Source organism: Ctenocephalides felis, unplaced genomic scaffold, assembly GCF_003426905.1.
Source record: "Ctenocephalides felis isolate EL2017-DRISC unplaced genomic scaffold, ASM342690v1 CF-g0.4_SCAFFOLD_01604, whole genome shotgun sequence".
NCBI lineage: Eukaryota > Metazoa > Arthropoda > Insecta > Siphonaptera > Pulicidae > Ctenocephalides > Ctenocephalides felis.
In genome coordinates, this window is record NW_020537758.1 from 43,751,562 (window position 1) to 43,773,683 (window position 22,122).

The 22,122-nt window shown below is 27.5% G+C and overlaps 1 pseudogene; it reads left to right on the plus strand.

Annotated features, from left to right (window-relative positions):
• The window catches only part of LOC113373809, a 216,423-nt pseudogene that overhangs the window by 135,214 nt on the left and 59,087 nt on the right, over window positions 1-22,122 (plus strand).

Here is a 22,122-nt window from a genome sequence, read left to right on the forward strand (position 1 = left end):
AATATCCAAAAAAACATACATAATTTAATTTGCATAAAATATGTTCCGGCAAGTGTTCCTCATATCCTGCATAATAAAAAAAATTATTTGAGATAATTCCATAAGACAATGAACGCTGTTCGAGCGTTACTTATTATATGATAACGCTATGAGAAATATAATATTAAAATTTTGTGCTGATTTGGTTTTTATAGTTTTAATATATGAATTATGGATACGTCTAATGAAATTTAAAAATTACATTATGAGCAAAAATTGCGTGTCAACATTCGACATCTATCCTATTACAAGTGTACTTAATTAAAACATGCACACAGTTTCGTTACTAATATGTCCCTAATAAAGTTAAATAGTTGCATTCCCCATTATTCGATTATCTGTGTAGAGATAATTAGCAAAGTTGTTGAAATATTTGAACTTTTTGCAATATAATTTTCAGTCTACGTTTTTGAGCGAAGCGAAAATTTACTAAAATTGATGTAATTAGTGTCTGAAGTCTACAGATGATGCTCTATAGCGTTTAAAATAGACTGCTAATTATATTATAAACTTATTGAATGGTGCAATTAAATAGTGATTAACGTCAATTTACTACTGCTCTCATATAATTTCTCGTGCAGTTTGGAGAAATAATAGAAAATGGTGTAAGGGAAAATTGAAGCATATGATGCAAAAAAATTGGGATAAAAATTATTATATGAGTAATAAAAGTTTTACAAAAACGATCAAATGAGTAATGAAAGTATCATATTTCTAATTAACATGGGTTTTTTATTTTTTTTATTAAATTTTTTTTAAAATATAGACAGCTATTTAAATTAAAACCATAACACGATCCAAAAATGATATATAGGTGGTTGCATCTATGTTTTGCTTCTAGCCTGTAAGTTTAAATGACTATGGTAATTTTTTATTGTTTTTTTTTTTGTATGACACACACATATATATATATATATATATATATATATATATATATATTTCAATATTTCATTTGGTTAATCTAATGAAAAGTTTTTGCTGTAATATGTTTTTTTATGTGAAATATGTTTTAAATTAATGTGAAATAACCAGACTATATCCGCAAAAATGTACAAGCACAAATTCTTTCCATATTTTTCTATATTCAACATATTCTGAAGCATATGAGTTTTTTATTATGCCGTTCTATATATTAAATTTACATATTTCCGCGACAGAAGTAATAACTGCGCGTACCTGATCCAAACTGAATTGTTTTACCCACTAAATAAATGTCTATGTTTTCAGCGACTGGAAATTGAATTAAACAATATGAATTTCATATGAATTCAGCTTTATACCATACAAGCATTCAAAGCTGGAGTAAATTTTAATATTTAATTAAAAATGAATCGATGCAATAGATTTTTAATCATCTCCTAATTGTTGATCATGCAACATTTTATTCAATTAAATTAGTTTTTTGGATATATTTTGTAAGATTTTTGCATATAGCTTGAAACTTTCAAAAACCTAAATTTAATTATATTTTTGACTAGAAGAGGACTAACCTATAAAAGCTGGTAGGAACTAACTATAGTAGAAACACTAAGTTATGAAAACTTAGTACAACTTGATTTTTCAATATCAGTTGCATACTTATGTCGCATAAATGTTATAAGAAATATTGATAGGGTTTCAAAGAACGAAAGAAGGCTTCTTGTGATTTTGTCAATTTTTTTCTAAAAATACAATCAACAAAAATAGTGTGCGTAAGGTTCACTCGTGATTGAAGTAAAACTTATTTGCTACTGTACAAGATGGCATTTAAGTAAAAATTAATACATCATATAACAATTTTGAATAATATTCATCAGTAATTTGGTAACACTCTTGATGCACACATTTATTAGTGTCAACCATTATACACATTTATATAATGATAATTTATAAATTATATATTTATAATAGCATTAAAATATGTATAATATTTAACAATAATAATGTAATTAATGTGATACTTTAAATATGACATGATCGGTTTGTCATTGTAATTAGCATTTAGAAATGAACCTTCCTCAGAAAAATGAAGTAATTGCTGATTAATAAATTCTATAATTCTTGTCCACATAGTGGATTATGTTAAACAGCGCCTAAACAAATATCGTTTTTACAACTTTACTCATCATGTAATTGTGTTTAAAAAACTTCATGTAATTAAAATTAATATACATTCATTGACTGCTTGTATTTTTTTACTTTTTCGCTGGCGATATAATCTCATTCTTTGAACAGCTGTGATATCTGTCTTGTCTAAAAAATCTATTTCATTTTAATAACTTCAAAGATTTATAGAAACTACGATTGATATAGAAATAATTTCTAATCAATAAACTTACTAATTAGAATCTTATTAATCAATATTTTCAAGGAACATGGTAAAATATACTTTTGATTCAGGCATTTTTTATTAAATCAAGATTTGTACTACGTTGTAACTTTAAAATGTTTATTTATCTAAGCCGATTTTTTTGTTGATATCGATACGTATACAACGTTGATGCCGGTACGCATACAACGGCAGATCTCTATGCACATACACGACTGCTAATCACATTTGATCCGTATTGAAATGATTCAATAGAAAGCGAATGACGCACAGTTTTGCCGTAACGGACATCCGTTGTATTTGTACGGATTTACACCCTAGTCGCGCCTAAAGGAGTTTTACTTCAAAAAGTCTAAACATTTAAATATTCTACAATATTCCTGTACAAAAAGCCACACATTAAATTTATATGTTGCATTGATTGAATAAAGTAGCTATTATTTCGTACAAATCTTGTAAAATTAAAATAAGACATTGGACCTGTTCGCCCCCTGGTCGTCCCATTATAGCCCGCATAAAGGGTAAAAAGAACAGGTGACAATTTTTTGTAAAAACAGCATTATAACACATTTCTGCAATGACGAAATAGCTGGAAGTTTTATTGTACATAGTCGGATAGTTGTTTGTTTGATATTACTGGTTGTAATATAATTGATTTGATTTTCACAATATAATTGTTCAAAGTCAAATTGAATCTTTGCACCCCGCCCTTTCCTACTCCTAGAATATGTTAGATAATTTTGTAAGGATATGAATAATGGTATGACAAATTAAAAAATATTTTATCATTTTGTTTGCTGAACATATTCATAGTTCAAATGACCTAAATAAAATACAAAAATGTAGCTCGACTTTGCATAAATAATATAGCAGAATTTTTGCATTAGTCTTGAAAAAAAAATTTCACGTGATCATAATTCAGTTGAGGCTTCCAGGAACCTGCCTGAGGATTATAGTAATACCATCATTTTTATTATTCAGCTTGCGCACGCCTGCACTCGAATTTCCATTGGGATTAAATATTGTAACTATAGCTAAAATGTACAATGCACATTTCTGAATATCTAGATGGAAGTAACCGTAACCATAACCGAAACTATGTAACCTTATAATACGATTACGGTTATACCGATGCAGACAAATCTAATTACGTGCAATCTATGTCGGTCTAGGTGAATGGATGGATATTCCTATGTTAATTCTATCATGTCAGATGATAATATGCTTTGCATTGAAAATTAATATCCAATTTGTATGATTGAAGTTTAATAATTTGGAAAATTATTAGACGGTTGAATTGTTCTGATTTCCAATGTATGATTTGGATTGGTCTTAATTGAATTGAAGTATCGATTTCAATTAAGGAGTGATTATTTTGGATCAGATGAAACTGTTCTAATTCAACTAGTAGTTCATATTCTAAAATTACACAGGCCAACAAAGAAAATGGTGCAAACGATTTTAATGCTGTTTTTAAGTATATTTGGGGCGCTGATTTCAAAAATGAGATTGGTTTTTTTATGAGCTTTAGTTTTCAAGATATGATATATATGATATATAAAAAATGAAAGTACAAAATAGTAATACAATTCAGAATGTTATTTTAATGAGATATGTCTACTCGTACATACAAACTTACAAGACCCATTCGGCCTTAGTTATGACATTAGTTGACACTGCGAAAAGTTCTTTTCCGTGACGATCTAGAATGGACCTGGTTTCGGCAACTTTTTTCCATGTTACATACTAGAGCTGATACAAAAACAATGGTTTGCAGATTTGATATCAGCGAAAAAAATACTATAAGAATCAGCTCCAACATTTGATGCACCAAACAAAAAAATGTAGGCCTGTGTTATCTATCACAGTTCATTTGCTTCCAGAACGTAGAGTATCAGTTTTGTTAATATATTTTTCTTGGTCACTTTAGTTTTATTAGTAAAATTCTAGGAAAACAAAATAAATTGCTTTCAATGTCTCAACTACTTCATCCAAAATTGATAACATTAATATTCCTTAGAACTTTTACGCACCCTAAATATGGAACTAAGTTTTAAAAAAATATTTCGCATATAATTTAATTTAATTTGTGTTTATGAAAAATATGGATAATAATTACTAAATAGTATGAAATAAGTTTGTGACAAAGTTTAATACTAAATAAAATAATTAAACTAGTAGTGCATGGCATCGTGCCTTAAGGCAAATTGCTGGAACTTCCTGTACTGTAACAAAATATTGGAGAATATTAAATGTTTTTAAATATATCAGTATAAATACTGATATATAAATAAATAAATATATATATATATATATATATATATATATATAATCATTGTCTTAACTGCATATCTCCAAAACGGCAGACGTGCCTTTGCCAAAAACTAATCACTATTTCTCCCCACCATTTCGAATTAAATGTTTATTGGGTCATTCAAATCGGATGCTCCGTTCTCTCAAAAACTCGATTTCTATTTGCACTTTTTGCTCCGTATCTCTAAAACGAGTGGACCTGCCTTTGCCAAAAACTAATCAGCACATCTACCTACCAGTTGGAATCGAATGTTTTTTGAACCATTCAAATCGGTTGATCCTTGCGCCCGAAAACTTGGACAAAAAATGTGTCCATACATACACACACACAACCATATTTTATAAGGTATGCCAAAATGTTCAGAAACCTTCAAAACGTGAAAAAATGTAAAAATATCAATTTTGATTGTTGGACGATTACAATAACTTACCCTACGGAAAGTTAATAATAAAAATAATTCATTAACTTCCGATGAAAAATTCTATGTTTTTAAAAGTCGAAGATCGCATTTGTGATTTTGCGGAAAAATAAGTCAATTACCATTAATTTAAATCATTAAATAATATTAAGATCTATGTACAGGATATAATGTAATTGGGCAGTTGAAAATTGTATCTAAATATCTAAATCTCAATTTTGGTTGATTAAGTCAATTATTACGCATTTCACAAAATTTATGCAACTTGCCTTAAGGCAAAATTTCACTTTTAACTAGTTTAGTTATATAATGGTTTTTAATATATCAAATTTTAATACATTAAAACTTTCATTTTCTCTTTAGCAACATAATCTGACAAAATTTCAACAAATTTTAATAATTTATAAATTGTTGAATCATTAAATTATGACTATATTTCGTATAATTAAATTTTAATAAATCGATAAGTTATGCAATTATTTCACAAAATTATTCGAATTTTATATAGCAGTTTTCGAGCATTTTAAATGACATTTTAATACTAAATTCGATTAATGATCATCCTAGCTTTAAAATAATTGATATAATTAGTATAATTTAGTGCTCTACAACCACGTTTGCCTATACATAATTTCCTACTTTGAATATAGTTCAATATCATATTTTATAACTTTGAAAATTAATTATTGAAGTTTAATGGTTCGGCAAATTATCGGATAATTTAATTGAATTATTCCGATATGTAATATATATTTCCTACGGTTTTAAATAATGCTTCGATCCCGATTTTGATTAACGAGATTTTGAATAATTGAAATGTCAGTCAACACAATAAAATTATTGTGATGGACTTGGTAACTAATATAAATTCTGTCATCATTTGATCATGAAACAATTATCTTAAATTTCAAGAATTATTTAAAAATCTAGTAGTATTTCATTAATTTCATTAATTAAAAATGGAAATGGAATGATTCATCAATATGGATCATTATAACTTTGCAAGCCTTATTCATATAATTCTGAAGCCTAATATGGTAATATTAGCTTTTGTTATGTAACATCATTATGACTTTAAAGTTTGATGATGTAGAATATATATATATGTCGTGTGCATCTTGTACCTACATTTTAAATTGTGTTGATCTTATAATTATTTTAGATTACGTAATCTTTCACCATACCAACATATTATTAACAAGGCAATTTTTTCAACCATATGATTGAACAGTCTATTCATTAATACATTTTCAATAAAGAACAAATTAGAGATGGATTGTTCTAAAATATTAACAAACTCGCTGGAAATCTTTAGTCACATTGAAAAAAGTGTTTTTAATAAATATGTTTACAATTTATTTAATTCAAAGTTAGAAATTAGATCACACGTTTGCTCATGTTTAATAATGTCACGTGAAAATCGTTCATTTTCAGCTATGAGATTGTATTGCGCATTTCCAACATTTACCGAATTCCATTTCTGCCAAAGCGCTTCTACTGCATGAATTTACGTTTTCGCAAACACGTATCAGAGATGGTAAACCTTTCAACACGTATTAAGGATACATATATACATGCATATATACATATATAAATAAATAATATATATAATATATATATATATATATATATATATATATATGTGGGGTAGGGCGGGGTACAAAAGTCGAATTTGGCTTTGAGCAATTACATTGTGCGAAACAAACCAATTATATCATAACAAATATTACATATCAAACAAGTAACTATGTGACTATGCGCAGTAGAAGTCCTATTTGTGCATTATCAAAAAAATGTGTTTTTTCACATTTCTTAGGAATATGTAAATTGGAACCTCCAGGAGGCAAGTATGTTTAAAGTCTTATTCACGTAGTATTAATATTGTCAAAAAATCGAAAATGAAAATTTTTACATATCTTAACGTTTCAAAAGTTTCTAAACATTTGGCACACCTCAGAAGAAATGGATGAGTGTGTATGTGTGTATGTGTGGAGACAATTTTTCGTCGACGATTTCGCGCGTACGGATGGACCGATTTGAAAAATTAAAAAAGCAATCGATGCCTATTGATAGGGAGTTGTGCTGATTCGTTTTTGATAAAGGCAGGTCCAGTCGTTTCAAAAATACAAAGCTAAATGTGCTTTAGAATAAAACTTCCTATTTGAAAGATTTAAACTACTTTCTGTTTGAGTTAACAAAGGGATTGCTTCTGCGGTTTGTTTTTAGTATTCCCAAGCTATAGTTCTAAACATCACCTATATATTTCAAATAAAGAATTTTAACTTTGCAATTCAGTTTTTGTAATTCTTGTTTAGACTAGTTTTGTTTATTTACTTTTTGTACAAACATATATATGTTATCAGTCAAACAACTTATAAAATCAATTAAATAACTTATTACTAAAAATTATATTTAGGTTTCGTAAACTAAACAACAGTGCTCACAACTAAAACAAATATCAATAAAAGAAATTACTTTTGTTATAGATTTTTAAACTTTGCCATTTATATTCCGATAGCAATGTCGTAAGAATCAACTTCATGGTTGGTCATACAACTTTTTCCCTTTACTGTCAAATATTGTTGTTAAAAAATTCTAAACTTCACGGAATTTTGAGATGGATCGGTGGTGGATCTTTTACCTGCGGATTCTTAAGTCAAGCTCTACTCTTTAGGTATATTCTCATTTTGCACGTAGGTTGATCTGCATTTATCTTCATACGCTACAACCGTTTTATTTTAGTATTACTCTTCATCATACCTATTAACAAATTTATAGTTTTTTTGACAATTGCCATCAAAATTGTATTATAATCACATATAATAGTTTGATTACCCCTGCTCAGAGTTGTACTATCTTTTATTCTCAATTCAACAATATCATAATGCATGAGGCGCGATCTCGCGAGCATATCCGATTCCTTCCCGGTGGCTGTGCTGCCGCAAAGCGTATGAAAATAATAAAAACATTCTCCCACAACTGTCGGGATTGCGGCCACAAAAGTAGATTCTGTATACTTTATTTTATTGCGTTGAATTTTTTTATGTAGATCTGAGAATTGACATTAAAAGCAATGAAAGTTCAGTTTGAAATTTGTTGAGTTTATGTGTAACTGTTTTCTGAACAGGATACTTAAGAAAATTAGTAATTTATTTTAAATATATGCTCACTTTCCACTTATCATTCGAGTCTGATTGAGAAGAACTTAGTAGTATTTCTAAAATTACTACACGTTCTTTCTTATGTACATGAAAAATTACTCTGTTTTTTGTCCTTTACAACCGATTTTTTCATTCATCTTTTCTTCTAAATCTAATCTACTCAAATTCCAATCTCCCTTTCCCTGTTACTTCTACTTTTTTCCTAAATCAACTCTATGATTAAAATTCTATTTAATTTTAAAGAACTGATTTATATTCTGCTTCTAACTATTGCTTCTATGCAATTTCAAATCAACATTTGAAATTCTATAAATTTTAACTCATAATTTCAAATATTATCTCTAGCGTATGAGTCGGGCAGGCTACTAACTGAGCTATTCCCACCAAAGAGTTTGTATAATATTTGTTAACTTCCTATTGAGTGAGTTAGATTAATCGCAAAAAATCGAAAATGAAAATTTTTGCATATTTTCATGTTTCAAAGGTTTCTGAACATTTTGGCATACTTCATTCAGAAAAAAATGGATGTATGTGTGTGTGTGTATGTTTGGATACAATTTTTCGTCTACGATTTTGGGCGCACGAACCAACCGATTTGAATGATTTAAACAACATTCGATTCTTATTGGCAAGAAGACGTGCTGATTAATTTTTGGTGAAGGCAGGTCCAACCGTTTTCAAGATACGGGGCAAAAAGTGCTAAAAGGGGTAATTCAGTTTTTAATGATAGTAAATAACATTTTACTTGTAATGACGAAATGAATAATTGATAAAATTTTTGATAAGGCAGTTCCAGTGGAGAAACATAGGAAAAAGTAAAAAAAAATATATATGCCAAAAATGTAACTTTTTTTTTAATTTTTAAATTTTTAAAACTGTATGAGTAGTTTTAGTTCGAAATTGTAATTTAATCTTTTTTTTGTAACTAACTGGTATTTTTTGACGGCTTTATTGCAATTTTGTGTGAGAATGAGATCAGAGTCTTGAAAATTCTTCTAAATATTATAGGCCAACAAAAAATAGTTTAATTATAAAAACCCATCAAAATTTAAAATAACCAGCTTTGTCAAAATTTCAAAATTTTGAGCTTTTTAAACATTCAACAAATGTGACAATTTCAAAATATATAAATCTCAATTCCTATAGGAAAGTTTTTGTAATTTGTCTCAAATTTAAATGTCATTTACATAGAGTTAAGAAAAGCGCCACTGGATTTAAGCCATGAACTCTCCAGAGAAAAAAATGGAAATAACTTAATCATTATTTATAAGAAATTATTTAATAAGTAAATATTGTGAATTTTATATCGAAAAAACAACTACTGAGTTGTTTTTTCCAACATGTCAAAGTAGTATACAATGTACCTTTTTGGCGGACTATTGTAAGTCCATTAAATTTACTGAATGTCCTATACTAGACAGTTGTAAATAAAAGAGTTAATAAAAAAAATTACATAGAGTTTTCTTAATAATTTGACAATCTTTTTGTAAAAAACTATACATTTAATATCACTCAATATTATCACATTACAAGTATTGAAAATTGTGTTGCATATATTTTGATTGATTTCAAATTTAATATTTCTTAATACAATATTTAAACTTATAAAAAAATGGTATATCAATTTGGATAATTAATAAAAATATAAATTCAAAAGTATTCTTCATAAAAATGTCGTTTGATTTTTCATTTCTCAATATCGTTTATATAATTCAATTACCTAACCCTCCAAGAAGATTCAAGGTGTGTAGGCATATGTACACTCTCATACTTATATAATAATACGTCAAATATCAATTTTGACAAGTGGATCCAACAGGGCCACTCAGTATATCAATAAAAGGCCTTTCAACAGACACACAGAAATACGTAATAAAATTTACTTACTTCAGAGAAAGGACCACTTTAATATGTCAGCTGCCGTGTGGAGGATGGTTTGCCCTCCAAAGGCCCCCAGTTAAATTTAATTTAAACTTAATTTGCAATTAACGTTAACCTTAACACCGAAAGCTCGGTCTAATTGAATTTATTATAGTTATACAAGTTTCTGACCTAGGAACGTCAAATGTTTTAGCTCAGTTACTAGAATGTTTAGAGTAGAACAATCTTTGAAATAATTATAAAATGGTTGTATACCTGTAGTATATGAAAGATCTTAGAATTTGTAGCTTGAGTAAAATTTGAATGACAAAACATATATATATATATATATATATATATATATATATAAATTCTTATGTACGGGTGTATGATTTGATACTTCTCCTAACCGGTTATTCGGATTTTGATAATTTTTTTTAGAGTTTGTCAAAGGAAATTTTCAAGATTTAATAAACGATAAAACTATAGTTAAATTATAGGAATAAACGGCAAAAATTTAATTTGAACTGTCCTGCTAGAAATGTCAATTCACTTGAAATTTGAATTTAGCTGAAATTATGAGCCTAGATAATATTAGAATATAATATACAAGGAAAATGTAATACATTATTATTGCCAAAAAGCAGCTGAGATGTACCAGAAATAAAAATAATATAAGATATAGTCAACAGTATATGTTTGGCAGATGAAATTATATAATTCAGTTTAATAAATAACGCAATAAATACAAAATTGCATGAACATAATTTTTTTAAACACATGCATGCCGCATTTTGGTTTTACTAAATTATTTTACAATAAAAAAATATTTATCCTTATTAAAAATAATTTAGAATTTTGTTTCATGTGCTAAAAATTAATTTGTTTGGCATTGGATATGGAATATTTAGCAAGTTGATCTTAGATTCAAAAGTGCTCATATGAATTTTACGAATTAAGTCACCTAAAATTTGAACATAAACAATAATGTTTACTAAATAATTAGTAAGAAAAATGTACTTTAGAAATTCTAATTGCCAAAAAGCAACGAATATGTGTTATGTTTCAAAATTAAGTGTGATATTGTTCTTTTACCGCAGATACTATTTTTTTCTGAATTTCTTATACTGCTTATGCTTAGACCATAAATAAATCCCAAAGGTAGGACATCAAATAAGATATTAAAAAGTGTAGGATAGGATATTAAAAAAATTGGAACCTTTAAATAGTAGTCAGGACAACGTCTGTCTACAATTGGGTACAGGACAACGTCTGTCGTAAAAATAAAACCTGGATACAACATTGATTATTAAATTTAACTAGTTATAGCAACGACAATTTAATTCAGTTCTGTATGTAATTGATGACGAGTTTCATTTGAAGTGCAAACGAGTATATTGAATCCATATTTTCCTGGATTTTGTTTGATTTTTTACCAATTAAAATGAAATATAAAAAGTTATAAAAACATTTGATTAATATGAATTTTTAAAATGAGGTAGATGATATTGGGTTTCAAACATTTATTTGATTTTTATTTATTTTGTAGCCCATTTATCAAATTTTGCATATTTGTTTTTGATTGAAAATTTTGCATTGTTTTTGATTGAATTATTTCTTAAAAAGAAGTAGTTTGATTTTTTAATTTTGACAAATGCATACATTAATATAAGGTTAAACTAAATAATATTTTCAATGTACATATATAATATTTAAAAATATCATCACAAAATTACTTATTTCTTTATTTTCTACATCAAAGATAAAAATTTTGGATTTTTAGAACTTTAAAAAGCTGTATTGTAAATAGTGAATATAATAGCAAATTATGTTGACCAAAAATTTGAAATACTTATGTAAATGAATTTTTTTAACAAGTTGATCATTTAACTATATATACACAAGGCATATCCACATCAAATAAAAATTAAATCAATATATGAATAAATTTTTGCTAAAACAATTGCTAAATTAAAATGGAACACAAATAAAATCACTCACAAATGAATAAAATTATGACTACTTGTTATAACAAATATATTATAATTCAATGCTTATAAACTTTTTTAGTTTGCATTTTCTGAGAAATTACTTTCTTACTATTCCTAAGAATATGTGTTATTCAAATCCATAGAAATGAAATTGCAACGATGAACATTGTTTTTTAAATATTTTCTTCTTGTAAAGTGGTGTTATAAATTCATTATATTCATATTTCTGAGCAAGTCGTCGTAATTACTTTCTTCTCAAGGTAATCGCGCATGTATTTTTATTGCTTCAACTCATTTCTTGTAATAGAAGACAGAAATATAATTTTAAAGCAAGCGCAATATTTTATTTCGAAGCTGCATATTTAGTAAAATTTTCGAAATATTTTTTTTATTATTAATTATTTATATGAAAATCTAAAAACAATACTTTATAATAAAGTAATTTTACACAATATCCGATTATTAGAAGTTATAATGTTAAGTTGTTTTACTAAGGTTATACTTTTTTATTATTGGTGATTGTCGAATGAAATGACTTCACTGTTATGATCACACAAATAGTACTAAAATAATTTGCAATAAATATAACCATTAATCAAAAAAAGTAGAAAATTCACACAATAATTTGTAAGTTTAAAACTGCAAGACAAATAAGCATTAGAATGTTAATAAAGTTTGGGCTAAAGTATAGGCTCTAAATTGAAGTATATACATTTAAAATGAATTAGTTGTCTATAATAATTAATAACATTTACATACCTAATATTTAGTAATTATATTTATGATGTAGAACGGCTTACATGTCTAATCAAGGTAACATAATGTTGTAATATCTTTAGATTCTATTGAGAAACGCCTATTACTTGTTAACTCCATTATATTTAGCCCCAAGATACCTATACAAATAAACTATATATTTATAAAAACACTTTTGATTTTAGATAAATATTTTGTATGGAATATAATAAGGTATATAAATTTTTATGTATGGTTTTAGGTTTATATTTATACATTTTTGCGCTAATAATATCCGAGTAATATTCCACAATTTATACACAAGTCTTACATAATTAAGTATTGACATTTCAATTTAAAATTTTTTCTGGGTATATAATAATATTCGTAATATAATATAGCGCCATAGCCGCCTCCGGCTCTTTCGACTCTTGACTCGATCTCTCTGAAGAATGCGACCTCTTCATTAGCTCGAACTTAAATGCTTTTGATATTATAAACGACGCTTTACTTCAATTCCCCGACAAGAAATGACATCGTTTTGTGCGCCTTTTCTAATAACTTTTATCACTCAGAATAAATAAATACTCGAGCGCTCCTTTGCAATTATTCGTCATTGTTATGTTCTGTAGTTTGTAACAATATTGACGGTAGGAGTTTGCGAGAAAATTCTAACAGAGGAGACGACGTTGAACAATGTAATTTAATTCTAAATGAAATGCTTAATTTCTGTTGTGAGTTATTAGAATTGAATGAGTGCTACGCCAATTAAACTGTTAGCAATATATGAACTCTATTTGTGCTGCTACTAAAAGTTACAATGTAATTGTAATCATATTTGATTGCCTTAAGAAAGTAACGTAATATGACATATAAATATATATATATATATATATATATATATATAATATATTTATATATATATATGTGTATATTAAGGTGGTCCTTAATATAGATATTTTCTTGCTCCCAAAGGCTCAAATGGTGCCAAATTGATGAAAAATAATTCTCTCAAAGTTTTAGCTCTTAATATTATTTTTTAGATAGCAATTCAATCAAAGTTTTGTATGGAAATAGCATGAACAAATTTTCAAAAATTTTAGAAATGTTTCTAGATATAATTTAGCAGACAAATATTCAAAATTGATCGCTAAGTTATACCTGAAAAAATTTTTATTTAATTTTCAAAATTTTTTTCATGCTATTTCCATACAAAGTTTGATTGAATTGCACTTTATCTAAAAGTTAATATTAAGAGCTAAAACTTTCAGGGTGTTGTTTTTTCATCAACTTGGAACCATTTGAGCCCCTGGGAACAAAGAAATTTGAAAATGTCCTTATTAAGAACCACTCTAATGTATATATGTATACCTATACACACATTAGGGTGGTCCTTATTGTGGATGTTATTAAATTTCTTTGCTCCCAAATTGATGAAAAAAAATCTCTGAAATTTTTAACTCTTAATATTAACTTTAAGATAGCCCGCACTGCAACCAAAATTTCTATGGAAATAAAATGCGTAAAATTTTATTTGTTTTATAACTTAGCAACAAGTGAATCAAAATTTTGAGAATAACATTGTATTTGCTTATTTTGATTTTAAATAAAAAAATTTGTACATTTCATAAAATAAGTATTTACTCAGAAAGAAGATCCAAGAAACTTTAATTGGAGTTCGGACTATGTTAGAGTTAATATTGAAAGCTAAAATTTTCTGAGAATTTTTGTTATCAATTTGGAAGCATTTGAGCCCCTGGGTGCAAGTAAATCAGAAAACATCCATATTAAGTACCACTCTAATATACATGCATAATGCATCTAGATATACAAGACGTTTGGTACTGTCAAGCTAATGGATGATAATATTGATCATAACTATCATGGAAAAAGTTTATATTTAACTGCGATCCTAGAAATAATATTCACGATTCAAATAAATAGAAATAATATTACCCATCTAAGTCAAATGAACAGAATTAATGACTAGACTAGAAGCGAAAAATTGACAAAATTTTATCAAAGCTCTAGATTGCACTTAAAATATCATAAATTTCAAACTACGTGGAATAAATTCAAGTTTTTCATGATTGGTAAATTCTGAAAACTCTGTATATATATACACACATATATATATATATATATATATATATATATATATATATATATATATATATGTGTGTGTGTGTGTGTAACTAAACCCATCTTTAGTTTGCTTTCTGATGCTTGGTCATTTCTAAAATTAACTTAGTTTTTAAAATCGCTTTGGTATTTTATAATGATAAAAATTATGTATTTTTATTATGAAAGATGATTTTAATTAAAAATATTTTAACATGTGTTGAACATTATTATTAATATTATACTATAATTCATTGGGAGACATATTTACTACTTCAAAGTATACACTTCATTCAGATATAATGAAAATATGTTTTATGACATATGAAACAAATATAAAGTTACCATACCCACAGTTCTGTTTGACAAATATCATAAACAAATATGAATAATAATATCCTATCATTGAATAGCAAACAGTACAAACTGTGTATTTACTTTTACTAACTAGGTTAATTTTTATTTCAGAACGTGGTTCTGGAAATGAATCGACTTGGTATGATGGTCGATCTTTCCCATGCGTCGCCTGAAACCGCAAGGGCGGCCTTAAAGATAAGTCAGGCCCCAGTTATTTTCTCGCACTCTGGGGCCATCAGCAAATGCCAGCATGAACGGAATTTACCAGACGATGTCATTAGAGCAGTGGTAAGTGTTCACACAATGTGTTTTAGTATTTTAAATTACAAAATTTACTCACATTAGTCAATATTGTATGTGATAAGGAAACTTTAGCTCTAAACAAATTTAATTCAACTTAATCATTAATTTATATTCAACGAAACCATTTTATCTGAACTAGCAAAAATCTTGTATGCAGTCGCTTGTTTGCTTTGCTGATCTCCGGCCAAAATATAAAATCCTGAATCGTTTAAATATTTGCCCATGTACTTGGCTTCTATCAATATGGCGATACAGGCTAATGATGTGGCAAGATTTGAAGTATTTACATTGATAACGTACCGTCATAAGTACTTATACGAGGCGTTCCATGGATAATACCGCAGATGAAGCACATAGCTATGTATAATACGAACTAAACACGACGCCAAGTATAGTGAGGTTCATTAGATCTACGTTAGATTTTGGACAAGAAATAGAGTATTATAGGTTTTAGATATTTTAAGCTGCTTCAAAAACCTATTTCTTTTTGTGTATGAAACATGCCAACAGAAGTCACGATAGAAGTCGATGCAAATAATCTTATAGATTTTATATAAACCAGAACTAGTTTGCAGAGTATTATCACTCATATAAGAATGAATTAAATCAAATAATACAAACTACAATAATTTAAATAAATTTAGTTCAATTTCATATATTGTTTTAAATAACAGAATATATTTTTTGTTCGTTTGAAGAGCGTAACATTCTGTTAATACGGTGGAGCGATCTTGTACTTTCCAATACATACGCTTTTATTTATATAGTAATAATAATTTATGTTTATGAAATTTATTAAAATTATCATATATGCCTTTTTTATCTACGATTATCTTACGTTATACATTTTGCTCTACAACATTAGTTCAAGACTAGCGTGCTTCTAGAGAACAAATATTCAATTATTTTTTAATAATTAATCATTATCATTATGTGATTAGTTACAAAATAGTACTAATTAATATAATATGCATTTAATAAGTGTTGCTGATATTTTGCTATATAGTTGCTAATATTTAAACTAATTGTATATCCATTTAAACAAATTGTGTAGTATTCAATATAATTTTACTTACTTTCATTGGGGGTATACTTTAAAATATGCATTAAAATTTTGCTCAATTTTTGAATAATTTCGAAGTGAATGTATTCGAATCTATAGATAGATGATTAATGTTCGATGTTAATAGCACTATTCGTCTAAAGTATTTCCAAGTGTACATAGCTCAGTCAAAACGTCACATAGTGCTCAGACAGCCAGTTCAAATAAGCCGCATACGGCAAACATTGTTACGCTACAGAAGCGGGTCTGAAAAATAGACAGGCCTCTAATGGGCAGACATTTCACACTATGTAGATAATTTAATTTATTGTGTAGCAATAAAAAATTTGATTTGGTCATTAAAATAGTATACAAACATTACGGAAACATATATATCTCACTTTCTTCACATACTTACATGGGGTCAATATAAAGTAAATACTTACATATGTTTGTATTTGAATGAAGTTTGTTTTCTCCAGAAAATTTAATCTGCTAATTTTAATATTTCTGGAGGCTTCAAGACATTTAATACAGAAATTGATACAAGAAATGTGAATGTAAAAATCGTTCTCCAAAATATTTCAAAATGCTGCACAATATTGTAATGTATTTTATTGGAAAAGATTTAGTTTTCACTGTTTTCAGTCGTTGGTTTTTAAAATTAAAATTGATTTATGTTATATTGTGGTGATTGATATTTTTTTTTATAGCAGATATAGCTGAATTTATACATTAAATATATAAATTTTGAATCAAACCTTGATAAGTATATTGATAACTTTTAACTGAGCCTTATACATTGTAAAACATTTTCATTATTCACAAAAAAATTAATGCAAATATGAAAATGTAATGTAAATGTCTAATGTTAGCATAACACAGGTTATTGGAATACTATTTTACATAGGGTATATACAATTTGTGAAAACCAAACCAATTATATCACAACAAATAACTTATATCAAACAAACAACATCTGACATTAAAACTCTAGCCAATTCATCATTATAAAAATTGTTTTTGTTGCTGTTTTTAAAAAAATTGTAACCTAATTTTTTACCCCATAGGCGCCGTGAATTGCGACGGCCTTATTTTAATTTTGAAAAAAAAAAATTACAAAATAATAGTTACATTATTCAACAAATTTTAAGAGTGCATCTTGTACAGCAATAACACTGTAATTTATCTTGAATTAGTATTTTGTTAGAAATATGCAGAGTTGGAAAAAAGATTTATTTAATTAATCTTTTATAAAATAGCTTTTCTAGACCCAATTTATTATAAACTATAAATTATACCTTAATCTTATTTTTACACTTTTGCATCACCAGGATAAAGGTTTAGTCAGTTTTTTTCACCCCATCCAGATGTAGACTCTTATAGAAGTTATATAAAAAAAAAGTTGAATACAATTCAAAATTAATAATATATCTTGTAAAAGAATTAAATAACGTATAGTTAAAAATTATATTAAGATCTCGTAATCTAGGCAACAGTGTCCCTAAATAAGGTGATCATATTTTTTAAGTCAAAACCGGGACGCCATGTTTAGGGAAAGGTCTTTAAAATAACATTTACCATTTAAAGATACAATAAAACATTTTTCATATGAATCATTTTTTTTTTCAAATAAATATTGCGGACTTCTATGTAATACTTTTTTATTTTCGATATTATATTATATCTCATATTTTTCGATCTTATACTTTTCGCTTTGGATCTTTGTATAAAATTCTATTCCACTTTCTTCATAATTAATTGAAAAAAATAGCACTTGTTTGTTTATTTTCATAATTGTTGGTAATTTACTTATACAATTTCAAACAACTGGTACAATCCGGGACAAAAAATCTAAATCCGGGACAAATACTGCTTTTAGAAAAACTTAAGACACAAGGTGCAAATCTCGGCCAAATCTGGACCTATGGTCACCTTACTCACAAGTAAAAAACTAATAGCAAAAGAAAATACTTTTGTTATAGATTTTCAAACATTGTCGTATATCTCCCGGTATCAACGTCGTAAAAATTGATACTTTATTTTTAAATATTGTTGTACAGTAAACTTTTCTAGTACATCGAATTATTGGTGATGGTTCTTTTCATCCGCGGACCTTTAAGCTCCTTTTAATACTTTTGGCAAGATTCTCCTGATTTGTTACTTCAGCTCTCCATTTATGATTTAAAGAGCGATTTCTGAAATGCTTGACGTATCGCCTTATCTGCCTTAGTCATTGTAGGCGTACTGTGTGGGATACTTGCTATGCGGGTAGGTCGACTATTGTTTCATTGTAACATTTCAAACGCCCAAAACTTCAAACGGGTTTTCCAGGTTGTCTGATAGCCATGATGTCAACTTTTTCAAAAAAATGTATATCAAAACAAACGAGAAAAAAGGATTTTAAAATATTTTTAGCGATATGCATAAAACTCGGTATTCTTTTGATGGTAAATACACAAACTTTGTCGATGAAATTCTGCTACTTAAAATTACTTGTTTTGAAAATTGGTATAAATAGTCCAGTCATGGTAAATACACCTCCGAATTCGAGATAACCAGCTGTAGTTCTGTAAATACTCTGTAAATACACCCTAAAAATTGTCTCAGGTTGTATTGTATCATATGTAGGTTACATATGGTATGGTGTACGTACCATATGTAGGTTTTGAGATAACTTTTAGGGTGTATTTACAGAGTATTTACAGACTCACAGCTGGGTATCTCGAATTCCGAGATTTTTACCTAATTTAAACTTAAATGACTAGACTATAAGTTATTTCGCATATGCAACATAATTGTATTGTTTTTTTGCTTTACCCAAAAACAAGCGTTTCATCAACACAAGCAAAAAGTTTTTTTAATCATTCAAATCGGATGCTTTGTTCTCTCAAAAACTGCCATTTTTAGCTTCGTATCTTCGAAACGGCTGAACCTATCTATGCAAAAACTTATCACCACTTCTCCCTATTATTACGAATTGAATGTTCTTTGAATCATTCCAATCGGCTGCCTAGTTCTCTCAAAAAGCGGGTTTTAATTTTGTCTTTGCGTCGTATCTCGGAAACGGCTAGACCAACCTTTCCCAAAAACTAATCAGGACTAATCTCCATCAGTAAAAATCTTTTGCTTTTTGAATCATTCAAATCGGTTGAGCGGTGCTCTCGAAAACGTCGATGGAAAATAGTATCAACACACACACATTCATTTTTTTAGGTATGCCAAAATGTTCAGAAACTTCTGAAACGTAAAGATAAGCAAAATTATCATTTTCGATTTTTGGCCCATTACTATAACTCACTCTAAGGGAAGTTAAAAAATGTTATTATTTATTTTTGGTATAGAATATAGTATATTAAATAAATTTCGTTATAATTATTGCAACAGTTGGAATTTATAATTTTTTATAATGGATTTACTTTGAATATTTTGTGAATGCAGCCGAACACAGTCAGTCATATTTTATAATTAAATTAATTATCAATATCATCAGTGCATAATTTATTTTTGTGGTATTCGTGATAATTGAAATACTTGTAACAGTTTTTGTTTGATCAAACCATATTTGTTTGTGACCGTTTTTTTTTTCAGTTTGATCAAATAATATTTGTGCAATAGTATACAGAATATTTAGATTTTTAAAATTCTAAGCCAAAAATTCTCTGAAAAAATTCCAACAGATCAAAGTAAACTAAAACAAAACTAGCTGTAAGTGGAATTCTGTCTTGAGGCATTTATGGCATCGTGCCTTAAGGCAAATTGCTGGAACTTCCCGTACCGAAATGTTCGAGGAATACTGAATGTTTTCAATAGATTATTATAAATATTGTAACATTGTCTAATATTTATGAGAATTATATAAACTGAATTGCAGAGTTGAAAATATTTGTAAAGTATATTAGAACTATAGCCAGAATTAAAAATAAAATCTGAAATATTTTTGATAAAACTAAAAAAAAAAAAAAAAAAAAAAAAAAAAAAAAATTGAACAAAATTTTTTTTTCCAAAATCAATTATTTTGTTAAGACAAGCAGAAAGTTCTTGAATCATTTAAATCGGACGCTTATTCTCTCAAAAACTGCCATTTTTTACATATTTAGCTCCATATCTTCGAATGGCTGGGCCTGCCTTTGCCAAAAACTAATAAGCACTTCTCCCAATCATTACTAATTGAATGCTTTTTAGATCATTCAAATCAGATACTCCGTTCTCTCAAAAATTCGATTTCTATTTTCTGCACTCTTTCTGCACTCTTTGCTCCGTATCTCCGAAACGGCTGGACCTGCCTTTGCCAAAAACTAATCAGCTCTTTTCCCTATCAATAGGAATCGAATGTTTTTTTGAACCATTCAAATCGGTTGATCCGTGCGCCCTAAAACGTGACTGGAAATTTGTATCCATACATACATACACACACACACACACACACACACACACACACCCACATCCATTTTTTTCTGAGGTATGCCAAACGTTCAAAAACCTTCAAAACGTCGAGAAATGTTAAAATTTTCAATTCCGATTTTCGGCCATTACAATAACTTACCCTACGGGAAGTAATAATAACTAAATAAATGAATAATAAATTAGAGAAATATCTTCTTTCATATATTAAGAGCTTGATAAATGATTAGAAAACATAAATAAATTTATTTATATTACTATTTATTATTATTCCTAATATTTAATATACTATAGTTATTAAAAATTCTTCAGATTAATCGATCTCCAATTTGGACTCCAATATTGATAGCTCATATAACTAAACTCTTACAATTTAAAACAAATATTTCTAAGAATTCATTCTCAATACATTCTGGTCATTGTTAAATATTAAACTATATTTTAGCTTTTCAATTCTAAACATTTAAATTAATTTTAAATCTACGTGCAAACGTAGCCATTATGCAACTGAAAATTTTAGACTAATTTATGATGTTTTTGTTGATTTTTGTAAAATTATCTTTTAAAAATTTACTAACATACAAATGATTACTCTAGGTCTCTAGGTACGTACGTAGTTGAATTTTCATTTGAAGTAAACAATAATTAAATTTATATACCAAAGCTTTATAATCTATATTTGTACCATTCATATTACAATTAATCTATCTAACAAATACAGTCATAAAAATTACAAGATTTTCAACAGAAACGTGCGAATATAACTCAAAGTTTTTATCTTTTTCTCAAAGATAAAATAATATACTAAGATTTATTTTTGTATTTCAAAGTATTATATGAATGAATGAAAATAAAAATGCTCTGATAAATAAAAAGCTCATAAAGTATGACTCCATTTTCGCGTTCTGCTGCCAATTCCAATGTTATTGTCTCTCAAATATAGAACATTGTACCTTATGATACACAGTCTATATAAAAATATTTATAAAAAAATATTAAGTTTATTCAGACTACAGGTGAATGAATCATTATTGAGATCAAATTGTGTTGGTTTTACATTTGTTTATCA